Genomic DNA, 14,914 nt, shown 5'->3' on the forward strand with positions numbered 1-14,914 from the left:
GGTGATCATCCTCCTCTACTCAGCACTGGTGAGGCCGCACCTCGAGTTCTGTGTTCAGTTTTGGGCTCCTCACTACAGGAAAGATGTTGAGGTGCTGGAGCGTGTCCAGAGAAGGGCAACCCCAAATCTTGGAATTGTCTCTTGTAACAGTACTTTAGTTACTTCCTGCACCTTGTTGGTCCTGCAAGGGAAAAGCCTCTGGCCAACCTGAAAAGCTGTCTGTTAATACCAACGTATACCTATACCCCCTTCTCTTGGGAGTTCAGAGAAATCAATTCACCATTGTTGCCCAATGGACAAATTCCCTTCCCTATTGTCCCATGGCACTCTGCGGCCTGTTCTAGGACTATTCTGTAAACAAATCTCACATTGCTGTGTTACCTGCTTAGCGGTGGTGTATAAATCCCAAGCCACAATCCGTTGCCTCAAGTATTTATACAGGGTCTTGGTTCCCCAGTGAGTTTTCCTGTACTCAGCCATGATTATGGCCCATAATAAGGAGGCGGGAACTCTTATTTTTTCTGAACCCTAATCCACCCTCCTTCTCCCACATGCTCTCCTAAGTCCTCTATCAACATTTGGTCTTATCTTGAATACCTTGCTTTACCCTCAGTTTAAACTTTTAACCATCTGGAACCAAAGTCTGCACCTCTGTGTCCTATGTTTTGCGAATACTCTCCAAGCCCCCTCGATTAGGTTATCCAGGTCCTGCATTTTGCTTCCTTTCATCTGTTTTTCCTGTCAGGTGAGAAGCATTTCACTGCTTTTCTGTTCAACATGGAAGGAACCCTCCTGGGCCTTTCCAGCTCCCCCCCTTCAGCTCCTCCTGAGGAGATCTCTGGGTCCTACAGCCCTGCTCCCAGCTCCTCCCCTGCTAAGGCTTCTCATGCTAACACTGGGATATCCAGTTTCCCAGGTCTCTGCAGATGAAGGCTGGGCACTACAGCATCTCATCTCCTGCCTTGGCACAAACAAGATGAACTGCTAAATGGTCATCACCTTCCAACCACCATTGATTACAATTTTTTATTAAAGTTGTATTGCTCATGGGGCCCCCAGGCTCCCCAGCAGTATCTGAAGTGGAATTTGCCTGGGAACTTCCTTTCCCTGTGCTCCCCCATACTCAATTTCATTGATTCCTCATTGTTCCCCAAAGTCCACACCTTATAGGTAGAATGTTAGTGTGACCACATGCATATTCCTCTTTAAAGCCCAGTCCACAACACCAACTGAAACGCCACTTTCCTCTATTCCACTGTAATCCCTGGACACTACTACAGGTCAAGCCTCTGATAACAAATACGAGGTTACACAAACAGCCAATTAGACTCGATTCCCACATTCACACCACTCACACCTTGCATCCAATAGTCAGCATTCACACCACACAGCAGCCGCTTATGAAGTCTCCCTTGCTGGGTAATGGAATCTGCCTACTTCCCCAGGGCACAGGAACACCAAATTCCCTGGGCAAGAGCTATAACCAATGTCCCCAGCAACAACAGCACTTGTATTGTATGTGGAATTCCACAAGCAATCATTTTATAACAGACACACTTAACAATCACAAAGATAACCACAATGAAAAACCAGTTTGGACGTTTACTTGTCACATGATCCTACCAGGCCCCTTCCTGGCAGCTAACTGCAAATGCCCCCAATACATTTCTGTTGTGATGATTTTTCCAAAGTATTTCAAAGCTTACATTCCTGAGCACATTATAGCCTCACTCCTGCAAGATTTCACCCGTGAGGTTCTTGGAATTCTCAGGATACCACCTCAAGTGGGACCCTGCTCCCAAGGGTTGTCCTCCCACAAGGATCGCCATGACCGAACCTCCAGCTATGGATCCACCCTCAACGGGAGCACCCTCGCTCCTTCACCCTTCAAGATGCATAGAGTTTAAACATTGCCAAATGAAACTGGGAGCCCACTTTTGCCCCACAGAAAATGCAATAGAACAGGAAGCACTTTTCCCCATGTTGGAAATAATCCAAGTAATTTTGTCAGGACAGTATCTCTGATAAAAGCAGAATTTATTCGCGATTGCAATGGCGGCGTCCCACAAGTAGGAGCGCGCCTATGGACACAGCATGACAGCCTTTATACCCTGTTTTCTCCCCCTTGCCTCCCCCCTCCCCTGTTTCCCCACTGGCTGGGTACTCCAGGTTCACAATCTTATCAGAAGGTTTACATTTGCTATTTACTTGTTAATTTATTTGTTATCTGGTGCCAGTCAGTAGTCATCCTGTTGTTTCCAAGATGTCTTGGTGCTCTCCTTGTCCTACTGATATGGTGATTTTCTTTAAAGTCATCATCGTTAAACAAAGAGCACTGGGGGATGATGTCAGGCCTTCCCATGTCTCTTCAGGCGCTTCCTCGGGCTGCCACGACTTGTTCTCTGGTTTGCTCTCATGCAGGATATTCTTGCAGTGTGTATGACAAAATATACATATATACATTTATATATAGAGTATGCGTTCCTGGGAATGTTCGTCTATACGATAAGTGATGTAAACTTATCAGAGATCTTCCCCAAGTTAAGTAGAAGGACTCCCAAAAAGAACTATGATAGCGGAGATCATAAAATAAAAATAATATTATACAATTCTAATGCAGAAACAACACTTGATTCTCACAATTCCCCCCTTTTTCTTTTTTTTATACACTGTTTTATTCTGCAATTTTTTTTAAGGTTCACTTTTATAGACATCTCCCTTGTCTTCACTTTATCTCCCATCTCCTCTAATACCATAATTATATCCAAATGTAATGGCTCCATTAGTGCTTGCTTCAATAGTGCTCTATCAATCACTCTACCAGTCCCCTCTCACAGGGGCTAACACAGCAACCAGTGGCCATCAAGGCTGCTGCTGCTTCTATCAAAGAAGTAAATGTGGATACAGTCACCCCTTTCCATTCACCAAACCAGGACTCCAACCATCCAGTGACAGAAGTATCTATTCCTGATTTTTCTGCCACTTCATTGACAAGGGTGGCACCAAGCCCTTGCAATGCCTTCGTTATTATGTCATCCAGAGCTGTGTTATTGGGATGAAGGTGCAACAACGGGTACCCAGTGTTACATATACATTCCTTTATCATATCTTAGGAGATCCTATTTTCTCAGGCCACCCTACTTGTGGCATATAACTGTCCTGCAATTCTCTTTATTGCACTCTTTGTATAATTTGTAAATCTCCACTGATTATAACAGATGTAGTTAATCCAATCTACATTCTTGTTGATCATCACCCACCAGGACAGTGACTCAAACCCTGCAACAGTTTGATTTCTTGCCTTAAAATCATCAGGAACAACAAGAAGAGAAAAGTTTAAATCCTTAGCTTGCCCACATACCAAACAATACTGATATGTAATAATGTTTGTCACAAGAGATACATAAGTATTTACATCAAATGCTGCACTCATCAAATCAACATTTCTAATAATTACAAGAGCTCACATTTCTGTCTTTGGATTCACAATTTTAAGGGTCCATCTGATTTCAGTTCTCACTGTGTTTGATGGACCTTCTTAACTCTAGTATGATGTATCCACAATGCTTTCACTGTTGTGTGGGATGTTAGCAGCACCTGGAACAGACCTACCCAGCCTGGTTCCAGGGGCGAATCTTAAAGAGATTTGTTACATACATATTATTGAGCCATATCAAGGCCTTGGGCTCTAGTTCCTAGAACCAGTTTCTCTTTTTCTCAGAGCTATTCCTATAGACTTATCACATGCTCAGTTAGTATCTTGCTCCCTACTTGGGTAGAAATCCCCTTTTGTACAACATAAGGCCTTCTGTACAGTATTTTGAAAGGACTTAACCCCTGTTTGGCTCTAGGTTTTGTTCTGGTACTAAGGAGAGCCAAAGGCAACAACTGTGATCAGGATAGTCCAGCTTCCTGTCCCAGTTTTACAACCTGTGATTTAATCAGACAGTTCATCTTTTCCCCCTGACCTCTCACCTGTGTTCTGTGTGCTATGTGCAATTGCCAATTTATTCCCAATGCTTGCTGACCTGTTGGACAATCTCTGCAATAAAATGAGTTCCCTGGTTGAAGGGTATTGTTGCAGGACACCCAAACCTTGGAATAATCTCCTGCAAAAGTACCTTGGTTACTTCCTTGGCTCTATTGGTCCTGCAAGGGAATGCTTCTGGTCACCCTGAAAGGGTATTGGTTAGAACTAGCATATATCAAAACCCTCATTTTTCCTGGCAGTTAAAATAATCAATTTGCAATTGTTGTCCTGGAAGGTTCCCTTTCCAACAAGCCCCACTTGCACCCTGTTCCTGGTACTAGGATTGTACAGTTACTTTCTGGGGTCTGTACCCCCCATGTTTTATTATGTTCCCTTAGAACCAAATTCTATACAATACTAACGGGCACAACAGTGTATCCATCTGGGTATGCACCCATCTGTCAGCTTGCCCTCTTCCCTTCATTAATTAGATTCCTATCCTTTCTAGAGTACCTTATAGGTTCTGACTAAGGTTCAGGTATTTCAAGTTTACCGTCTGGAATTAAAGCCGTTCACCAATTTCTTTTCCTTCAGCTGCCTGTTTTGCCACCTGATCCATCATCATGTTTCCAGTTTCCTGTACAGTGCCACTCTTCTGATGTCCTTTACAATGTATAACAGCCATGATGTTCTTTGGTAGATTTACATCATGCTGAATTTGTTTTCCTTGTGTGTAAGCAACCCTTGCTCTTTCCAGATGGTACCGCGAGTGGGTACCACCCCAAAAGCATATTTAGTATCCATCCATATATTTAAGGTTCTTGTCAAGGCAATTATTTCAGCCTTCTGAGTGGAAGTCCCCACAGGTAATGGCTGTGCTTCAATTACCTTGTCAGTAGCAGTTACTGCACGTCCTGCCTTACGGTTTCCTTGTCTTCACAAAACTGCTTCCGTCGATGAATCCAGGACTCCTCAGCATCGTCCAACGGTTCCTCCTGTAGCTCTGACCAGCTGGCACAGACAGCCTCCATGCAGTCACACACTGCTGGCTTGGAGGCAGCTCTGCGTTGGCATTCTGGGTGTTCAGCAAATTGCTTCCTTCTTTTTGATCAGTTGTGCTTTCTGTTGAGAAACTTGATAGCCATTTAAATCAAGAAATTCAGCAAGCTCACAGTCCATTGTACACAGTCCTTTGTTGCTGTAGCATCCATGTACTGCAGTAAAGTTCCACTGTGAGATGGTGAACCCAAATCTCAGGCTCACGAGTTGACCAGTTCTCAAAAATCACTGGGCTGTTCTCACAACCCTGGGTATCACTGTGCAGGTTAACTGAATTGTTATTATTATTACTTTTAATTATTATTTTTTTTTTCTTCTCTCCATATTTGAGTTTTCCTATTCAAAGGCAAATAATTTTTGACTTTCTTTTGCAAAACCAGGCAGAAAAAGGTGCACTTCAAGTCCAGAATGGTAAACCACACCTACTTATTCCTTAACTTGGTTAATAAAGCTATACACCATGAGTTGTGTATATTCAACTTTTCTATTAATTGCCCTCAAACCTTGTACCAAACTATAGCTCTTGCCATCCAATTTTTCATTTGCAAGATTGGGTGTTGTATTTGGATTTCTATCCAATTAGTAATCCAAAATAAAAAAAAATTATTTTTATTTCTTTTATCCTCCTACAATCTTGTATCCTCAAAGGGCATTGCTTTACCCTGGTTGGGCTGGCTCCCATCTTTAACTTAACTTTCATTGGGCTGCATTTTTGGCTCTGTCAGGCATCCCTGATGCCTGCAATCCTGTGTATGCCCAATGTAGGATTTACGTAACTTCTGGGAGTACAACATTGCTTTTCCCAGTTTGTGTTAAAGCCAGACTTAAAATTTTCAGTCCATTGCTCTTGCTTGACAAGCAGTTCCAATCGTCTCTACTGAATTTGATCTCTACATTCAACTATTCTAACATGTCATGCCCAAATAATCGTTTTGGAGAACCTGGCATGTACAAGAATTTACTTGTTCTCCTAGCCTGTATTTAATTGGTCAAAAAAAAAAAAAAAAGCAAACTTCTCTTGCCAGTAGCTCGTACAACTATTACAAAAATCATCTACGGGTAATAGTTCTTGATGTAGCACAGAGTAAGACGCACCCAGAGGTACCAGAAAATAAACCTCTTCAGCCTGCTTCCCCTGCTGCTTTCAGTCCTGGCAGGGTGGAACTCTCCCCGAGTCCTTCCAGGCTCCCCTCACCTCTTCTTCTAGGTAAGGACATCCCTGTTAACCTTGCTCAACTTTGCCTTCCTCGGCTTGTTTTTCCCAAACCCTTTTCACTTTCCAAACTCATCATCACCGACATTACTAACATTGTATTTCAGTTTCACCCCCTCCTCTTCCCACACTTCCAGTGCTCACACTGGATATCGGGTTTCCCCAGCTCTGCAGATGCCGGCTGTTCTCACTTCCAATGTCCGTCCCATCCCCATTCACAAGCACTGCACCCTTCACATCACAGCGGGAGGCTCTGGCCCCAGCTCTTTCTCCCACTCCAAGTTGTTCTTACAAGCCGCAGTGGGGGGGAATGCAGGGGATGTGTTCTCGTGCCGGCCCAACTCTAATATCCCAAACTCACTGCTTTCCTTCACCTTTTTGCCATTTTTTTGTTTGTTTTTCCACAATTCCACTATTTGTACCCTCAACTGCAATTCCACATACCATTAACAATTGCAATTCCACATACCATTAACAACTGCATTTCCACATACCATTAAAAACTGCATTTCCACATAATTTCCATATATCATTAAAAACTGCATTTCCACATACTATTAAAAACTGCATTTCCACATAATTTCCACATACCATTAAAACTGCATTTCCACATACTATTAAAAACTGCATTTCCACATAATTTCCACATACCATTAAAATTTGCATTTCCACACAATTTCCACATACCATTAAAATTGCATTTCTGCATTTCCATATACCATTAAAACTGCATTTCCACATACCATTAACAATTGCATTTCCACATACCAATAAGACAGTTTCTCCCAGTGCCTTCAAAATCCACAAATCAAACAACACAATTCCTCAACTTCCACAAACACCCAGCACTTGGTCTCATGATTAGGATACTCAATTATACAACTGGTCCCATTACTCCATTTACGTTCCTGGTTTCTTATTCAATATTCCCCCTGGCTCACCAACAATGTTTCTCCAGTGAGCCAAAATACAACCCAAGGGGTCTTCTCATATCACAGAATCACAGAATCACAGAATCACCTGGGTTGGAAGGGACCTCAAGGATCATGTAGTTCCAACCCCCCTGCCTCGCAGGGCCACCAAACACACACATTCAGATCAGGTTGCCCAGGACCCCGTCCAACCTGGCCTTGAACACATCCAAGGACGGGGCATCCACAACCTCCCTGGGCAGCCCGTTCCAGGCCCTAACCACTCTCCTTGTGAAGAACTTCCCCCTAACATCCAACCTCAATCTTCCCTCCTTCAACTTGGATCCATTTCCCCTCGTCCTGCTGTTGTCAGCCCTTTGGAAGAGTTTACTCCCCTCCTGGGTGTAGGTTCCCTTCAGGTATTGATAGGCTGCCATGAGGTCACCCCGCAGCCTTCTCTTCTCCAGGCTGAACAAGCCCAACTCCCTCAGCCTGTCCTCATAGGGGAGGTGCTCCAGCCCCCTGATCATCTTACTCGCCCTCCTCTGGACCCTTTCCAAGATCTCTATGTCTTTCTTGTACTGAGGGCTCCACACCTGGACACAGTACTCCAGAAGAGGCCTCACAAGAGCCGAGTAGAGAGGGACAATCATCTCCCTGCCCCTGCTGACCACCCCTCTCCTGATGGAGCCCAGGATCCCATTTGCCTTTCGAGCTGCCAGAGCGCACTGCTGGCTCATGTTAAGTCTCTCGTCCATCAGGACCCCGAGGTCCTTCTCTGCCGAGCTGCTCTCAAGGCCCACTCCTCCCAGCCTGTATGGGTGCCTGGGGTTCTTCCGGCCCAAATGCAAAACCTTGCACTTTGCCGTGTTGAACCTCATTAGGTTCACCCGAGCCCAGCTTTCCAGCCTGTCGAGGTCCCTCTGAATGGCATCCCTTCCTTCCACCGTATCAACTGCACCACTCAGCTTGGTGTCGTCAGCAAACTTGCTGAGGGTGCACTCAATTCCCTCATCGATGTCATTAATAAAGATGTTAAAGAGCACCGGTCCCAAGACAGACCCTTGGGGGACACCACTTGTTACCGGCCTCCACCTGGACATAGAGCCATTGACCACCACCCCTGTCTGCGGCCTTTCAACCAATTGCTTATCCATCGGGTCGTCCACCCATCAAATCCACTTCCCTCCAATTTGGAGATGAGGATGTGGTGGGGGACCATGTCAAAGGCCTTGCTCAGGTCCAGGTAAATGACATCGGTCGCCTTCCCTTCGTCCACCAATGCCGTCACTCCATCATAGAAGGCCACAAGATTAGTCAGGCATGACCTTCCCTTGGTGAAGCCGTGCTGGCTGTCTCGGATCACATGCTCATTCTTTATGTGATCCAGCATGTTGTCCAGGAGGATCTGTTCCATGATCTTCCCAGGCACGGAGGTGAGACTCACCGGCCTGTAGTTCCCCGGGTCCTCCCTGCTCCCCTTCTTGTATATGGGAGTGACGTGACCCTTCCTCCAGTCATCCGGGACCTCACCTGACAGCCACAACTTCTCAAATATGATGGAGAGCGGCTCGGCAACCACCTCAGCCAGCTCCTTCAGGACCCTGGGATGCACGCCATCTGGCCCCATAGACTTGTATTCATTCAGTGTAAGGAGGTACTCTCGGACTTGCTCTGCCCTTACAGTGGGGAGGGATTTACCTCCTTGGTCCCCACATAGAGGTTTGGGGATGCAGGGCTCAGGGACGTGAAAAAGACTATAATCCTGGCCACCAGTGAAGACTTTATCACTTTAGACACCCCTTGTTCCATAACAGCCTCGTACACGACATAACATAACACAACACCTTCAGGACATAAACATTAAACAATCACAAAGACAGTGACAATAATCAATACAATTTATCCTCAGGATCCTTTCTCTCTATGCCTCCCTCCAGAGCTCAACCTTCCCTTTGTATTCATTTTCCACACTTGCATAGCTGCCAACCTCCTTCTCCAATTAACAACATATCAATGATAAACATCATTTCCATCCATGAGTACAAATTAGGCCCTAGAAATTGATCTAATTGTTCTGCTACACTTATAGGATCCTCAGTTAAGGAATTCTTCTTGCAAGTCCTAACTTCTCTTCTAGTAAAAACAGCAGGCATTGCCATACCCTCTTTCCCTTTTACCTAAGACTGCCTTAAGAGGATAAAGTGAAGTGTTAGTAAGGTTAGTATTAGAGAAAGGAAAACTATCCAGGTCCCATTTGCATTACTCCAACTCCCTCAGTAATCAACAGCGCATCCTCTCTCCAGGACCCTGCACAGATCAGCAGACGGTCACTCTCCTCCTCTGGAGAGGTCACCGCCGCTTGAGAAATTGCACTGCTTTAGAAATTAAAGGGGGGGAAGTTATCTAAGGGATCCCATTTATGATCTTTCTGCTTCTCTTTCCTATTTCCTTTGAACTTTGACTCCTCTCTAAGAACATTTCTTTACTTCTTGCACTCATTAAGCGACCTAAGCCAATTCTGTTTCAGAAAAGGAGTCTTACTGTTTACATATAAATACAAAGTCTGATAGGCCCAATTTTGTCAGACTCCTATTTTGGTCAAAATAATGATTTTCTCTGTAGTGGCTCCCTACTGTATACAGTATTTAAACATCTTTTCCCTGTTCTTTTCCTAGTTTTGGGATTATTTTCCAATTTTGAAGCACTTCTCCCAAGGGGCTGGCTCTCTCTAGGCACCATTCCGGGGACCTTTTTCCCCTGCTCTCGGGAACTCCTCTTACCCATCCCTCCAGAATGCTACTGTGAACTCCCCAGCTCACAGGTTACCACACTCTGATTCTCGGATTTTGGGCCCAATCCCTCAGCAGTACTACACTCCTATCTCGGATTAATAGGGGTGTGCTGCTGGCACTTCGTCAAGCGCACAGGGTACCGCACACCAACAGTTCCCTCCCGAGACTCTTCCTTCCACCAACACAGCCGCTCCGTCCGTCCCTGGCCGTGCCCCTCGCGGGACAGCGGAACCGCAGGTCGGGACTCAGCGCTCGCTTCGCACTGACAGCGTGTCTCAGTCACACGCACTCAAGAGTCTCAACCGACCCCCAAGGAAAGAGTTAAATCCCCTTACCTTGGTCCGTGCATGAAGTTACCGGGTCGCAATGGCCAACACCCGTGCCTGCCTGCCCCTTGGCTTTCACAAAGTCCGTCCTCTATGAAACAGTCTCGGTTTTTTATCGGCCGTACCAAGGAGTCACCTCAGCACCCAGACAGGACCGCTGAAATCAGCGGGGTGCACCTATCCTGTGAAGGGCAGTAGGGAAACTCTCAAAGAGGTGATAATAATCCCGGACGAGCCCCCAAATTGTTGGAAATAATCCAAGTAATTTTGTCAGGACGGTATCTCTGATAAAAGCAGAATTTATTCACCATTGCAATGGCGGCGTCCCGCAAGCAGGAGCGCGCCTATGGACACAACATGACAGCCTTTATACCCTGTTTTCTCCCCCTTGCCTCCCCCTCCCCTGTTTCCCCACTGGCTGGGTACTCCAGGTTCACAATCTTATCAGAAGGTTTACATTTGCTATTTACTTGTTAATTTATGTGTTATCTGGTGCCAGTCAGTAGTCATCCTGTTGTTTCCAAGATGTCTCGGTGCTCTCCTTGTCCTACTGATATGGTGATTTTCTTTAAAGTCATCATCGTTAAACAAAGAGCACTGGGGGATGATGTCAGGCCTTCCCATGTCTCTTCAGGCGCTTCCTCGGGCTGCCACGACTTGTTCTCTGGTTTGCTCTCGTGCAGGATATTCTTGCAGTGTGTATGACAAAATATACATATATACACTTATATACAGAGTATGCATTCCTGGGAAGGTTCGTCTATATGATAAGTGATGTAAACTTATCAGAGATCTTCCCCAAGTTGAGTAGAAGGACTCCCAAAAAGAACTATGATAGCGGAGATCATAAAATAAAAATAATATTATACAATTCTAATGCAGAAACAACACTTGATTCTCACACCCAGACCCAAACCCCCGGTTAACCCGAGGGCAGTTCCTTCTTGCTGACCTTAAAATCTGTAGATCTACAGCAGCGAACAGCAGAGCTGGCACTTGTATAGCACAGAGCTCAACCAAAGGAACCAAGGAGACCCAGCAGAAAGGGATGCTTCATTAGTGTAACAAAACGCAGCCCACATACCTCGCTCCCTCCCCCGGGTGCAGATGTGCCATGAGAACGAGCTGTGAAACTGCCCAAGGCCCGGCAGCCGGCTCGGGCCGTGCTCGCTGTGGGAATTGCTGCCTGCACCTGAGGCTGTGCCGAAGCGGCCAGAGCCTGGCCGGAAGCCGTCCGGGCAGCACGGCGGTGGCAGGAGGAGCAGCGAGGCCGTGCTGCGGCCAGCTCCGGGCTGAGGGCACTCGGCAGCCTCTGCTCTCCGCGACTCCCAGGAGCCCGGTTGTCTGCACCAGACGGGAGCAGCCTGCTCCACACCCAAGGTAGGAGCCTTTCGCGGCTCGTGCATAGGAGCGCACGCTTCCTGCCCCCTGCCAGCAGCAGCGGGATCCGAGCGGGGTGCGGCACCGTGCGGGGCGGAACCGGCACTGCTGTAGCCCAGGCGGGAGCCCGGTCCCGGCTCCAGCTCCTGCCCAGCACAGTGGGTTTGCTGGGCCAGACGGGCAGCAACGAGGGGAACAGCGGATTATAGGCGTGTTGCTGCCCAGCTTGGGCTCCGAGGGCCGCAGGAAGGGGTTGGAGCTGGGAGAGCAATGAAGTGAGCAGAGGAGCTCAGCGTGCTCTGCTGCCCGGTCGGCTCTCTGTAACACAGCCCAGCTGGGACTGCACTTCTCCCTCTGGATCACGGGAGATACGAGATTACCTCGCTGTGCAGCTCTGCACGCGTGGATTGATGGAAGCTTTCAACTCCCCATGCTTCCTTTTGAGTGTCTGAATGTGAAGCCCCCTGGGGGGAATTTCCACTCCCATTCCCCTTCCCTGGCAGCCCGCAGTTTCCCCTGGGGGACCCAGCAGGCAACATCTGCCTCTAGCGGCCCTTTCAGGGTTACCTTTTGTGCGCTTAGTGCTGTGCTGATGGCTCACCTGGGGATGTGCAAACCCCTCCCAAGGCTTCTGTTCAGGCTGTCCCGGCAGCTGCAGATGCCTTTAGCGCACAGCTGCCGACCGTGAGCACAGCCAGCATCTGCAGCAGCTCTGGCACTGGGCTGTGTAATAGAGGCTGAAAGGCTGAGGGCCTGTGGGCTGACTGGAGCACACGTCGAGAACGCGCCCGAGCAGCACATCAGTAAAGTGCAGCCCAGGCTGCCTCGTGCAAAAGGCGCACGGTGCTCAGAACCGTGCCCTGAAGTGAGTGCGGTGTGCGTGCGGAGCGGAATGGGAAGCGGCGCCCCCTGGTGGGGGAGGAGGGAAATTTAGCCGCCGAGGCATTCCTGGTGCAATGGAGAAAAGGGGCTTGTTTGACGAGGAGAAGAGAAGGCTCCGGGGAGACCACATTGTGGCCTTCCAGGACGTGAAAGAAAAGCATAAACTAGTGGGGGAACGGCTTTTTACGAGCGTGTATAGTAATGGGACACGGGGGAATGGTTTTAAATTGAGACAACGGAGATTTAGGTTAGATTCAGAAGATGTTTTGCAGTCAGAGAGTGGTGACACACTGCACGATGTTGCCCAGGGAGGTCGTGGATGTCCTATCCCTGGATGCATTCGAGGCCAGGCTGGATGTGTCTCAGGGCAGCCTGGTGTGGTGGATGGTGACCCTGCGCATAGCAGGAGGGTAGAAACTAGATGGTCATTGAGGACCTTTTCAACCCAGGCCATTCTACGATTTTGTGATTACCTTGAGATCTTCACTGTAACACATCACCTTAGAGAAGCTCACAAAGCTCCAAACTAACCTTGGGTCTCTTACAGAAGATCTGTGTCAGCAAGGTGTGTTGACATCAACCTTGAGTGGGATCTCTGTAGAGGTGTGAAATTGAGAGCCATCCCTGATTGTAGGGAGATCTTGTTGTGCAGCCCTTTGCTGTGCAGGAGAGCTCAAGGGACACTTGGGCTGCTCCCTGTTTAGGGGTAAGATGACTGCCTCCTTGCTATGCATTGTCTTTAGGCACACAGTCCTCAGCTGTTGAACGTGGTGTCAGTTCTTTGTGCCACCCAGTTGGAGTCAGCTTTGTGATTTGTAATCAGCTTCAGCCAGAGCGTTACCAGTGCTGTTGCTGCTTGTGTTCCTGTGCAAGGCCTGCTGTGCCATCCCCCAGGCAGTGCCCTGCAGATGGGCTGTGGAGGGCTGGGCTGGGACAGGGACTGCTGCGTTCCCTCACAGCTCCCCTGCCATTTCTCTTGTCCCTGCAGGCTCCAGTTCAACTCTGCCTTCCAGCCATGATCAGCTCAGCTGCAGGGGAGCAGCAGATGGCCACAGCACATGCATCTCAGGTAGGGGCTGGGGGAAGCAGGCAGGAGAGGCCGAGGGGCGAGGGATGTGAATGCAGGGTGAGAGGGAGGTGGCCTCAGCCAGCGTGTGTGCGCTGGGGCCAGAGAAGCGGCTGGGACGGGAGTTTGTGTCCTGTGTGAGCTGCTTCCCTGGGCCTTGGCTGTTCCCAGCAAGGAGCCTCTTTGCTTGCAGGAGCCCGTGAGCTTTGCGGAGGTGGCCGTGTCTTTCAGCAGGGAGGAGTGGGCGCTGCTGGACCCTGCGCAGCGAGCGCTGTACCGGGACGTGATGCTGGAGACGTACCAGTGCGTGGCCTCGCTGGGTGAGGGCTTTGCTGCCTTTCCTCCTCGTTAGGGCACCTTAGGCTGTGCAGAATGAGCCTCTGCAGGCCGGGCCTAGAATGATCACCATGCAGGCTGCAACTAACATAATTGCCTTGCAGTTCCATACTGATAACTATAACAGCAACAAAGGAAAGACTGAGAATTGTGATTTTCAGAAAGGATTAGTATGCACAGCAGACTCATATATGCCCCAGAGTCAGTGCTCGCAAGCAGGCATCAGCCAGGACTAAGAAAACCAGCCCTTGTGGTGGTGCTTTACATCGTGCCAACATCTCCAGCTAACAGATGACTCCCTGTTTACTCCTTTACAATGTAGCGTTTTGCTTTCAATTTGCATAAACATTTTGATGCCTTGTTCTCTGATATTTGTCAGAAAATAAATGAACTGTTCTCAAGTTCATTTTGAAGAAAATATCCCTTTGGAGTTTTCAGAGTTGTAAAAGCATTTTTTTCTCCAAAGGAAGCTGTGGGCCCAGTGTCATTCAGGCCCAAAGTGAGATTTCTCCCTGGGGAGGGGACACAGAGTGGAGCTGTTGAACAGGCACTGTACCAGAATGAAGGAATTGTTCTCATCTCCCCTGTTTCTCTCATTGAAGCTCCACTTCCAGCCTCCAAACCCATGGTGATCTCCCTGCTTGAAGGAGGGGAAGAGCCCTGGATCCCAGATGTGCGTAGCCCTGAGGCCGTGCCAGGAGACTTCAGCCCAGGTGAGGTGGTGGAGGGAAGGAGGAGGTTGGGTCTGGAAGAGCCATCTCTGTCTGTGTTTTATTTTGGGCACCGTGTGCTATTTCTGGATTTCCTGTCATCCAGCAGGAACTGGGATTGCAGATATACTGGAGGACCTGCAGGAAAGTGGTGTGGCCGAAAGGCGGTGGGGTGGTGTCTGTGTGGAAGAAATCAGAAGTGATGTCCAAGGAGTCCTGGAGCAAGGTCAGGGTGAGCACATCATGGAGCCACTGGGAAAGGGTCT

At 48.1% G+C, this 14,914-nt stretch overlaps 1 protein-coding gene, 1 long non-coding RNA gene and 1 pseudogene across 2 annotated transcripts in view; 1 reads left to right on the forward strand and 2 right to left on the reverse strand.

The window, feature by feature from the left end:
• LOC128091934 (zinc finger protein 660-like) overlaps positions 1–14,914 on the reverse strand; it is a 125,681-nt pseudogene that overhangs the window by 96,910 nt on the left and 13,857 nt on the right.
• LOC128091932 (zinc finger protein 3-like) overlaps positions 1–14,914 on the reverse strand; it is a 168,259-nt gene that overhangs the window by 75,312 nt on the left and 78,033 nt on the right. The gene's annotated exons all lie outside the window — the stretch shown is intronic.
• LOC128091945 (uncharacterized) lies at positions 13,318–14,868 on the forward strand. Its single transcript, XR_008211547.1, has 4 exons — positions 13,318–13,605; positions 13,796–13,922; positions 14,541–14,651; positions 14,755–14,868. It is a non-coding gene; the product is annotated as an uncharacterized LOC128091945 (long non-coding RNA).

Source organism: Tympanuchus pallidicinctus, unplaced genomic scaffold, assembly GCF_026119805.1.
Source record: "Tympanuchus pallidicinctus isolate F22 unplaced genomic scaffold, pur_lepc_1.0 scaffold56, whole genome shotgun sequence".
In the NCBI taxonomy this organism is placed as follows: Eukaryota; Metazoa; Chordata; class Aves; order Galliformes; family Phasianidae; genus Tympanuchus; species Tympanuchus pallidicinctus.